Genomic DNA, 12556 nt, shown 5'->3' on the forward strand with positions numbered 1-12556 from the left:
CCACAGTCATATGCTCCCTCCTCTCTACCCTCCCCCCACATTTGTTCTCTTTTTTGATACTGGAATCGGGTAACCCTAAGTAAGTGAGCAGGACAGCTGCAGCAGCCCTGAGGAGCAGGGTACCCTGTCCCTGGGCACCACAGCCAGGAGCTGGGGCAGCCAGGGCTGGGAAGCACAGCTGTGGCAGGAGCAGGGCTGGCATGTGCTGCCTGTTTCTCTGCCATGCTGCTCCAGGAAACAGCTGCCCAGAGGTCACAGTGCAGAGGGTGTGCTTTTAAGATACCTGCCAAGTGCTGGCAGCTGGCTCTGGCTTCAGCATTGTTGCAAGTGCTGGCAGTCATGTTGCCAGAGGCTGGAACTCCCCGCAGTGGCCACACAGGCACACAGCAAGCCTAGAGTGACTTGGGACTAAAGTTAGTCCCAAGTCCCACCATGTGTAGACACCAGCCAGAAAATGCTTAATGCACATTAGCCTTATGTACATTCAATTCAAGCACATTTAAATTCACTTATAGATGTGCCCTGTAGAATAGCCTTATAGAATAGCCATTTTGCTCTAAGTAGAGAGAGGTAGTTAGCTATGTTAGTTTGAAGTCAGGCAGAAGACAGGGAGATTTGCACCTTATGGACTAACTAAATCAGAGATGCATAAGGTTTCTCAAGCAGCAGTAGTGTAGTGGCTGAATGACCCACAGATGTTATTATTAGCTACAAATGCCATACATGCCATCATCTGCTTATATTGCCCCTCTGCTGTCAACTTTGGACAGATAGTGTGGTCCCTGCATGAGAGAATGAATGAACACTGATTTGACACCAATTCCAGAATTATACCTGAGTCTATGGCAGAACATTTCACTTCCCTGGACATTCCATTGCTGACCTCAAAGTAGCTGTTCTCAGGCAGTGAAATTTTAAAAACCAACTTGAACAGAAAATGGTGGAACAACAAACCACGCACAAACTCAATTGTGGGAAGTGCAGTCTATAAATTGAGAGTACAGATTCTCAGTACCATAGCAAGTTTATGCCAGCGTTGCACCAGCACTGAGTACCCTTGCATGGGGGTGGCAGATCAAATGGATGGTGGTAGGATCCCTTGCAGCAGCAGGCTGAGGAAGGCAGGTGCTGCTGCTTTAAGAGCAGTGGATGCACACAGAGCTTGGCTGCACTTCTATCTGTACAGCCCTGATTCCATTTCCATGCCTGTTTTCTCTGCTTTAAAGGCTCAGCCAAGAAAGATGGTAAAAGCCTTCTTCCTGTATGGCAGGATGGATAGCTCCCAGCCCCCATTAACTCTGCTGCCCAGCTTGCCCTGCTGTGGTGACCCACATGAGGATGGACTGAGTGTCTGTCCTAGCCCCACACTGAGGTGAGCCCAGCCTGAGCTCAATCCAGGTCACAGGCAGCAGTCATGCTTGTCTTGCCGAACCCTGGAAGGAGCTGCCCACATGAGGAAGCAGGGAATAGGCGGCACCTGCCCCTGCCCTTGGTGCTGCTGGTCTACCTACTGCATGGGCATTCAAGTTGTCCCCCTGGCTCATATGGGCTCCAAGACTCTGTGCCTGCTTTGCTATTGCCATTGCAATTACTTCTAGCCCCTGGTCCCAGCTGGGATCCACATGTGGCAATGGGAGAAGAGGGCAGAGCAGGGAAAGGGCAGGAGGGAGGAAACTTGTTTATTGCATTTTTTTACAAGTTCTCACCTCTTGTCCCTTTTGATGTGTGGTGCTGGACATCCTGCAGCTGTGTGGGGATATTTTGCTTGTGTTTTGTTTTACACACATATTTATATATACTGAAAGTAATCTCATATCATAACATTCCCCAAAAAAGTAAACGATAATACAAAATGACTGTTGTTATGCAGTAGGGCAGTGGTACTCAACCTTTTTGCCCAGCAGAACGAATGGGCAGTGCCCCATCCATCCACGGGCAGGATCCAGCCAGTGGTCCTGATCCAGCACCCAGGGCAGGTGTGGCAGAGTCCAATTACACCACACAAAAAGGAATGGGGGCACTTTGGCACCAATCCAGTCATATGAGGGAAAGGGGCTGGTATGACCCAGCTCTGATCCAGCCATGTGGAGAGAAGGGGGCATAGCCCAGACCCAATCTAGCTGTGCAGAGGGACAAGAGTGTGGCCCAACTCCTATCTTGGTCATGTGGGGGAAGGGGATATGGCCAGGCTCTGACCCACTGCACAGAGCTTTGGAATTTGGCAGGGGGGTTGGGTGGTGGCATTAATTCTCATTGCACCTCTGCCACCAAATTTCCCAGCACATGGGCTGGATGCCATTGCTCCATGGGCTGGATTTGAGCTGCTGGCTGGAGGTTCAGCACCCCTGCAGTAGGGCATAGAAGGGTCCTCTGCTCATGAGCTGCACCAGATGCCAAAATGTCTGGCTACCACTCCACGGATTCTTATCCCATTACCCAGATTATCTTTTATAATGCTTATGTCCCTCAGTGGGTTAACTGCTTTCTCTTTCCTACCTACCTTGCCTTTCCCAGCAGTGCCCCTCTCTTTTTCCTCCCCCTTCCCTACCCCTTGTACTCTAATCACTGCTTTCTGTTTAAAAGCTCTGCTTCTTGCAGTCACTTCACAGCACCTAGAAGAAGTAAGCTACTGCTTATGTTAGTTTAGGTGTCTCTGATTTAGTTAGTCTGGAAGAGTAGTTCTCAACCCCCAGCGCACAGGCCAGATCTAGCCTGCGAGGCCATCTCATCCAGACTATGAGTCTCCCTGTTGGTCTAGAAATTTGGGGGCAGGAGGAATGGTGGCAGTATTAATAGCCTCTTCCTAATACCAGATTTCCAGATCTATAGGGATCTAGAATGACCTGCTAGATAGTGCTGACTTGCAGGGCCACTTTATGGCCAGATCTGTCACATGGGGTTGGGCAGGCACACAGCTAGGTTATATCTGAGGAATGACTCTGCACACTGACCCCATACTGCGTCCAGCCCACAGACTGACCCTGTACGCAGGATCTGCCCATGGACCGACCTGACACCACTCACCCAGCAGATGGGGCCAGAAGGTTGAGCATCAAGGTCTATAAGGTGCCGATCTACCTTGCTACTCTACTACTCTAAGTGCAATAGTTTCCATCCACATGGTTCCAGGCTGAAGTTAGTGATCTGTCCCTCCTCAGACTCACAGCACAAGCCTTGCAAGAGCCTGTATGATAGATTAAATGTTATAACTTCTGTTATACAGAAGTATAGCAACCTGTATGACAGATGCAAGCTGTAATATGAATATAAGAAATAGAATTGAGTAATGAAAAAGACTTCAAATGTCATCCCAGCTATTCTTCTGCAGGATAAGATGGTTTCCATTAATAGACTTCGTAGTATTTGTCCACTCTAGTTATACATATCCTGAGTGACAGTGTTTTCACCATTTCCCCTTGGAGATTATTCCAGAGTTTAAAGAATTTGATTCTTAGGACATGGTATTTAGCTTAAACTTTCTCTTATTTAATTTTATCCTGTTGTTTTTATTTATAGATTTATTATTCTAGCATGTCTCTATGACATGCTAGAATTTTTCTCCCTCCTACAAGACAAACACTTTTATCTGGTTATCACCTCCCCTACCCTTCCATTGTGAGCCATCATTTCACTAACCTGTACACACAGGACCAAATCCTTATGCATTTTATACTTTAGTTACTGGTCAATCCAGACACTTGGTCAAATTCAGATCACAGTTATCACTTGATGCAACTTCAATATTCTGGTGTACTGAGAACTGAATTTACACTTTGACTTCATTTAGAGTTGTGACTGATCAAGTACTTTAGGATTAGGCCCACAGCAGTTAACTCTTTCAATATATTTCCTCTAAGGTAAACTGCTCCCAGCCCTTATCTATTTATTTATTTCAGTCTTTTATGAGAACAGTACATGAAGATCCATACAGTGGTACCAAGGTGCACAGAACTGAGTGCAATATGTCCGGTGTAGGTTTTCTCTGTGTTACTCCAGAGCAACTCCACTAAAATCAGCAGGATAACAGCAGTGTGAAATTAGCTTGGTGCAGCAGTGCATCTGGTTCAGGGACCAGCTGGCTCCCTCCCCTGGTGCAGCCAACCAATTATGGCTACCTCCTGCATGGTGCCCTCTTCTTTTATCACACCTGCTCAGGGTCAGCTATAATTTGGCTCATTGAGAGAGAAAATGCTGAAAGGAGCCACTACTTTAATTAGCTGTACCTAAAATCTGTGATGACTTTTAAGAGCCATTTAAGCAAATCTAAATGCTCAATGGATTTAGTAACCTTTGTATAGCTCATATAAACAACCGTCTACTTGTCTTTTTAAGGCCAGTAAAAGATTGTCCTGAGATGTGGCCATTTTAATATAAAACTAAGCATATGTCTGCAATTATAAGGGAAAAAAATTGTAGGCTTGTGTACCTAAGCAAATACGCACTGCTTTAAGAGTACATGAGAGCTGGTATCTCATCCTGTACCACAATATGTGAGCAAACATGTCTATTCCATAATTAATAGAAATAAAATACATGAGAGAGTCTATAAATACAGTGTAAATTATTCTTTCAATGCTGGGTGCATTATAATAAGCCTAAAATATTTTCCAAAGCACTGTATTTGAAAACTATGCTGTGAATAGCAAAAAACCAATTTATACAGAAAGAAAAAAATATCCTTGGAGGAGAATTATGATGAGTAGAAACTACTTGGTCAGAAGCAGAACACCCCCCAACAAAAAAGAGGGGAAAAGGGGGAATTGTCATTCATATAGCCGTTTAATAAATGCAACCCTTCTGCTTATGGTGAAAAATGATCTGTTCTTCTGAACCCTAACATCTATACCTTCTATGCTTTTTTTCACACAAGCCTATGGTAGAACACTTTAACTTCCATTGCTGGCTTCAGAGTAGCTGTTCTAAGACAAAAAAACTTTAAAAATTAACTTGAACAGAACATTGTGGAACAAGAAATCATCCGCAGGCTGGATTGCATTAAGTGTGGTCTAAACAGGAACTATGGATGCTTATCCCATGGGTAAGATTTTGTGACCCTTTTGCCTCTATGGGCTTATTACTTGTTTGCCTCTCCCAGCTCTGCATCCCCTCCTGCCCACTCCTTTCCCTTCCTCCCTTCCCTGGTTTTTTTATTCAAATCACCCGCTCCATTTGATACACATCTCCATGCATGTCCTTTCACAACATCTAATGAAGTGATCTAGGATCACGAAAGCTTATACTATACATCTCTGATTTAGTTAGTCTATAACAGAGGTCAGCTCCTGGACTCCATTTCCCAGTGGCCCCGGCCTGCATCACCATGGCCAGTTTCCATGGAGACCTCAGGAGCAGTGGGGTGGTGACAGTGCGAAGCTAGAATTTGCATGGAGACCAGCCCAAGTAGCACTGCTACGGGCACGTAGGCAGCAGATCACAGTTTTGGCCCATGCTGTCACTGCTGCAAGATCCCGGCCCCAGCCCTGGAGCATCTCCCTGCCCAGCTGTGCACCCTGCCAGTGCTGCTTGGGTCAGTCTCCATGGGAACCCTGGCCTTGCACTGTCATGGCCCTGCTGCTCCTAGGGTCTTCATGAAAACCAGCTGCAGCAATGTGGGCAGGGGATGTTGGGAAATGGAGTCTGCCATGGGACTGATCCAGCCCATGGGCTGGACTGTGTTCACCCTGGTCTATACAATACGAGTCTACACTGCCTTTTTTCACCTTAATCGGGTACCTCATTCTTCCTGACTTTTCTTACTCTTCACTTGCTCTCATTCTTTCACTTCTGCAAGCTTTATCTTATTTTCCTCAATAGGATCTTTTTTGTGTGAATAAAACAAAAATGATAAGACTCACTTGACCACAAACACCTCTTCCCTTCCCCAGAATTCCAGATCCTGCCTTACTTCTACCCCACAAAAGTCATCTGGAAGTGTTATTATCTCATCCTCCTTCCTTTTCCTTGAGGATGTGGGCACTGTCTGATGTTTTCTGCTTGGTGTCCTCCCTTGGTGCACTCATCTTAAAATGTTACCCTCTCTCCTGTCCTTGTTTTCTTCTTTAGTTGTCTCCCATAATCACTTGATGTGCATTTGGTGTCTCCACAGATAAAGGGGGGCTTTTAGCTGTACTTGATGGGCAATGGCCCATGCTCCTAATGCACATCAAGTAGGCCTTCCTCATCCCTGGATCTCATTCAGTTCAGATTCTGAACTGTTCACTCCACAATATCTGCAGTTAATATGGTTATAAGATAGCTTTCTCCTGGCCAATTTTTAGGGTGCTTTCTCATCCTTCTTGACCTCTCATCCTTCTTGACAGCTGATTACAGTCTTTCCAGGCATCTTTTGTGGTTGTGCTCCTCTGCCTGTCTTTCTACTGCAATTTCAGTGCCCGGAAGTTCCTCTCCTCTCATTTACCCTGCTGGTTTCCAGTAGCATAACTGAGGAGGGGTGACCAAGGCAGCAGCCCCAGATGCCACCTTTGCTGGTAGGTGCACTGAGATGGCAGTGGATCATACCACCTCGGTTGGCATAGCAATAGCCAGCATTGCCCGATGCTGGTCTCCTTTAAGGTTCCACATGTGTCTGGTCTTGTAATAACTGGGTTCAATAAACCTAGGCATACAGTGCATGAGAATAACTAAACAAGTTTTATTGTGTAATGGTAGGTAACCTCTACAATACCTTTGTCTTCTCTGACTTAGGCTAAATACAGACATTTGGGGAGGTTAGGGAGAGGTTAGAACAAGTCAAAAATAACCACCCAATCTAAGGTAATTCAGGATGGGGAGGCTAGTGGAGTGGGGCTGGGGGGATTGAGGGTGAAATGAGGCTCTAGGGGGAGTTGAGGGGTCAACCAGAGGACTGGAAGGATCTAGGGAGGTTAGGGGGAGATTCAGCTCGATTCAGTGGCTGAATCTCCAAATATGAATTGAATCAGGAGACCCTTTAATCTCTCCAAGTTGGATTGGAACCCTCCAAGTCTATTTGAAGAGATTTGGAAAGATTCAACAATTTGGACATAGACACAGCTTTAAATGTTTTTTCTACATACCTCAAGGTACCAGGCAGCTCGTGAATACTGAGATGATGGTGTGGATGGAGCACCCCACAGGAGCGTGGGGGGGCGGTCCCCAGTGTGCTTGGCAGCAGACCTGGAAGTGGATCAGAGGCACTTCTGGTCTACTTCTGGGTCTGCCGGGGAGCACACTGGGGAGCCCCCCACACATACCCCTAGCTTGGCAACTGGTGTCTCCTGAGTCTGGGAGGGCACCCAAAGTCCCCCCGTGGTCAACTGCCAAGCCAGGAGGGACATAGGGTGGGCCCTCAGCACATTTGGTGGCAGGCCCAGAAGTAGCCCAGAAGTACTTCCAGTCCACTTCTGGGTTCACTGCTGAGCATGCGGGCAGGGGGGAGGGGGGGGCATGGTCCTCTGCTCAGCTTTCTTCTGGTCTATCCAGGAGTTTGCTGCAAAATATTTTACCTCCTTAAGGCTTATACTAAGTTACTCCTATATTGGAATCCCATTTACTGGATGCCCATTGCCCACTTTAACAAATTTGATCTAAAAAGTCCCTGAACAATTCTGCCTCCACCTACACCTTTGAACTCATTTTTGTCTTCTCTGTTCACTTCACTTACGAATCCTTGCTAAGTGATCCATTCTGCAGCATTTATATCAACATAGGCAAGATGTTATTGATTCCATTTTCCATGTACTCTGTTTTAAATTCAACAAGATGCTTTACCTGTCTGTTAAAATGTGGTGGTCTGAAGTTTCTTAAAAATGACTGATGCACTGAGTGCTCCTTCTTGGTCTCATTGACATTCATATTTGTTCTTTGTTTTTTGACATGATCTTAGAAACAGTCAGCCTAATTGAAAGGACTTAATTTTCTCTTACATATAGAAAACATAACGCATGTATCTTCTATTACTCTCATTGTTAGTCTTTATTCCAAAGTTTTCCGAGCACCAGGAGTCCTTGAACAGCCGTGCTAATGGCTCTGCAATGACACCAGCCTATTCCCTCAGCACCCACGGATGAAGGTCATCCAGGCCCGCTGACTTGGACACATCTAAGCCCTCCAGGTAATCCTTAACTATGTCTGAACTAACAGTCAGGGGACTTGCATCCTTCCCGGGCCTCCCTACGCTATCACCCAAGAGCACCCCATTGTCAGCAGACAGGAACACGGAGGCAAAGAACTTGTTGAAGAGTTCTGCCTTCTCTCGCGTGTCCATCACCAACTGCCCTGCCCTGCCCCGTAGGGGTCTAATGTTACCCCGAGACTTCTATTTGCTACCTGTATACTTGAAAAAGGACTTTTTGTTATCCTTAATTCCAGAAGCTAATCTAAGCTCCAGGGCTGCTTTAGCCTTCCTCACCAAATCCCTATAAGCTCGGGTCAGGGAGGTGTACTCCTCCTTTTTTCCTGCCCCCTGCTTCCACCGCCAGTACACTTTTTTCTTTGCCCTCAGGCCAGCCTGGATCCGCGCTCAGCCATGAAGGTTTCTTGGACCCTTTTCCCACCTTCCTGCGCAGTGGAATTGCGTCCTGCTGTGCCCCAAGGATAGCCTTCTTGAGGAAGGACCACCTTTCCTGGACCCCCATACTAGCTACACCCTGGGCTCCGAGTGCCTCCCTGACTACTGCCCTGAGCACATCGAAGTTGGGTTTCCTAAAGTCAAGCATTTGCGCTGTGCTAGTTACCCTCCCCACCTTTCTCTGAATAGCAAACTGAATCATTTCATGATCACTGTTCCCTAGCCTCCCTGGTACTGGCACCTCCCCCACCAGGTCATTCCCAGAGGCTAACACCAGATCCAGTACGGCGTTTTCTCTAGTGGGGACGTGTACCTCCTGCACAAGGTGTAGGTCCTGTACGCATGTCAGGAACCTTCGTGAGTGGCTAGACCTGGCCGACTGCTCCTCCCAGTTGATGTCAGGGTAATTCATATACATATAGTAATGTATCAGAATGCAGTCCACTTCAGATAGATTTTGGATAGGTGTGTTTTAGACAGTCAAAAAAGTGGGAAGAAGTCATGCTATGTTTAATATAAGGTTTTTAAGCCAGTAGTGCAATCAAATAGACGAAGGGTGTCAAAGTTACAGCCCAAAGTTCAGACCTGGCCCATGGAGTCCCATCATCCAGCCTCCAGGGTTGGCCCTCTTGAGTTTACCTACATATCATACAAGGCACATGCTGGACAGGCCCTACACACAGGGCCCTGAACACAAGTGACATGGGCCTGGCTAGTTCAGGACCTGTGCTGTATGTGGCACTCATGTTTGGCCAGTCCAGAACCACCCCCTCCACCCCCCGTCTACCCACATACTGGATCCATCACTCCTGGCACCCCCTCTGGCTGATGAAGGCCTGTTCCACACATGACACCAGCCAGTTCAGCACATGCACCACAAGTGGCAGCCAGTCCAGAGTGTGCAGTGTTTGTAGTGTGGGTCCTGGACCAGCTGGAGTGCCCTCCACCTCTACTGTAGGTCCTGGACCAGCTGGAGCAGGCACCATGTATGGTGTAATCCAAGACTGGCCAGAGCAAGCTCTGAATCCATTATGCTTCAGGGGGTAGGAGAGGCCATGGGCCTGATTTGGCCCATGGGGCCAGCTTTACATCATTTATCCATCTGATGGACTGGTTCCACACCATTCACCCAGCCCACAGGGCCAGATGAGTTTGACACATCTGTGATAGTGATTGTTCTCACTTCCTTCCTGAAAGCTGGCTGCCTTCTTTGATTTCTCTGTGTGCAGTTGTCTTTCCCATGATGCTCACAGATGTGAAATCACCAACATTCAACAGCTTTTGGACACAGTGATAAACAAATCCTTAAAAGCATGGAAAAACATATCTGGCTAAGTTATAATAGCCCTTGTACTCTTTGGTGAACCAGAACTACACTTCACAATTCACATTATTACAATATATATTCTTATATGCCTATTCTATATGATACATGTTGTTATTATATGACATTTCATAGATTTCATAGATTTCGTAGACATTTGGGCTGGAAGGGACCCTGGAGGATCATCAAGTCCGGCCCCCTGCCCCAGGGGCAAGAAGTCAGCAGGGATCATAGGATCCCAGCAAGATAAGCATCCAAATGTGTTTTGAAGGTGTTCAAAGTAGGTGCTTGAACCACCTCAGGTAGCAGTCTCTTCCAAAGCTTGGGAGCTCGGACAGTGAAGAAGTTCTTTCTTATGTCCAGCCTGAACTGGTCACAGTGGAGTTTGTGACTGTTCGATCTTGTCATCTCTTGGGGCGCTTTGGTGAACACTTGTTGCCCCAGATCCTGATGAGCACCCCTGATAAGCTTATAGGTGGCCACCAGATCACCCCTGAACCTCTGCTTTTCACCAGATTCACCAGATTCACCCCTGAATAGCCCCATTGCTCTCAGCCTCTCATCATAAGGTCTGTTAGGACATCATAAGGACATGTATAACATAGAATAGGCATATAAGAATGAGTTATTCTTTTTCTTATTGTTGTTATTGTCATTGTTATATGGGTATAGCATGTATATATTTATGTGTTATATACTTCAATGGCAACTCTTGGAGTCTGGGCCATTCCACACGGATGGGTGCAATTTTCTTTCCTCATGTTCCTAGCACAGTACACGGAAACAAAACATTTTGATCTTTTATTTGTATCAGTGTGACTAAGCAATAAGAATAATCTGGAAGGGAGAATCTGTGTGTTGAACTGAATAACATTTTGAACATAAATGTGGTCATAGAAATAAAATTTATCATCGATCTGTTCCTGTGTAACTTCTTGATGTTGACGTAAGTGTATGGAAAATGTGTTGCTGCATATCCACCCTGAACAAACGCACTACAATAGACATTTTGATATGCTGTTGACTTCTGGGTTATTAATTTCCGTTAGTATGACATGAATAAACATTTATTTCTTTTCAAACTTATTTAGAGGTCTTTTTAAATTTGCATACCAGCAAACATTATGCTTATGGTTAAGGTAAAATGAACTCATTGATGTTGGTGGAATGGCTCTAGTTTACAGTATAAAGGCTCTGGCTTCTTGTCTCTTGCTTATCAATGTTTGAGTAACGGTTGAACCTTCCACATATTTATGCTTAATTTTTGTTGCTTTTTTCTTGGAAATCAGGAAGCTTGAAAGAATACCTACACCAGTCACTGAAGGAGCAGTACACAAATTTTTATTTTTGCATCTTACTTTGAAGCTTCTTCTGGGAGGCAGTGAAAGTTAGGATGAGATCAGGTTGGCAAGGCTATTTCTTGGACTCATCAAACTGGTAATATTACCACAATATTTAGTGCATTATAAAAGTGATTACGAAAGTGTTTTCTGAATTAGAAAAGGCTTTCTCCACACCCAGCACATGGATCTATTTCACCACAGAATTTTGTACAAAAAAGATAAAATTCAGACCTGGTATACAACATTCTTCTGCTTCATTAGTTCTGGGACCACTGGTTTAAATGACACCCTTTGTGGTGTAGCTAGGTGCAAAACCAAGGAAAATACTTAGGAAAGGATCATGCAGAAAGCTGGATTAAAGGCGAGGTTGCTATACAGTTACATTCTTCTCTCCTGGTTTCAGTAGCCACCTCTGTGACCTCAACATAGAGCACATCTGGGGCAGAACACAGGGGAACAATCATCTAGCACAGCATGTTCCCCCTCCAAGGCAGTATAACTTGTGATTCAAAGGATATTGAAGGTTTCAGTTCCTTTGAGTAGCAAAAACTCTCCTAATTCAATGCTTTAACAGAGGTAGGAAAGTTAGGGATACTTGGATAATGGGGCCTCAACCAGTGGCACCATGGTAAGCTAGAGCACCCTCTTGTACTTCACTGAAACTAAGTGGATGTTTCTGAATTGGGGCAGAAAACTGTATCAGCATCTCTCTCATTCCCTGCTTCAGTGTAGAGCTCCAGCCCAGATCCTTTCCCAGACCTGTTCTTTCCTTGTTTCCTGCTATGGATTTCAAGCAAAAGTGCGCATGTTTTCCTCCCCCAACAACCACCCCCACCTAAGACCCACTTCAAGCATAGGTCAAATACAACTTCCCCAGTTGTTGTACCTTCCCTTGTGCAGTCTTAATATACTGACTCTCTTTCTATAATGTCAATTTGAAGAGAACAAAAGCTGGAAACATTTCTTGATGAGACTCTTCAAAGACCATTAGCACTGATCATATGAAATCTGTAGGGATCATGTGCTGGATCTTTAGATTTATTGAGTTAAAACTATATGTTCCAAAATGATTTTGCTATAAATGGATGCCTCCTGGGCATTTATTTCTAGGATGGAATCAGGGAGCTTGACTGCAGAGTTAAGCCCCAGTGTGCCACAAAATATACGGAAATTCATAAATTTTAAGATCCAGGAGACAATTATAACCATCTAGTTTTAGCTCTTGAACAACAATGGCTGTAAATATTCAGCAAGAGATTTGTGCCTCAAGTTCATAACACCCGTTCATGCAATAGTATATCTTTTGGAAAGATATCCATCCTTGTTTTAAAGGTAAGATGT

Source organism: Gavialis gangeticus, unplaced genomic scaffold, assembly GCF_001723915.1.
Source record: "Gavialis gangeticus isolate Ggan-Ray unplaced genomic scaffold, GavGan_comp1, whole genome shotgun sequence".
NCBI lineage: Eukaryota > Metazoa > Chordata > Crocodylia > Gavialidae > Gavialis > Gavialis gangeticus.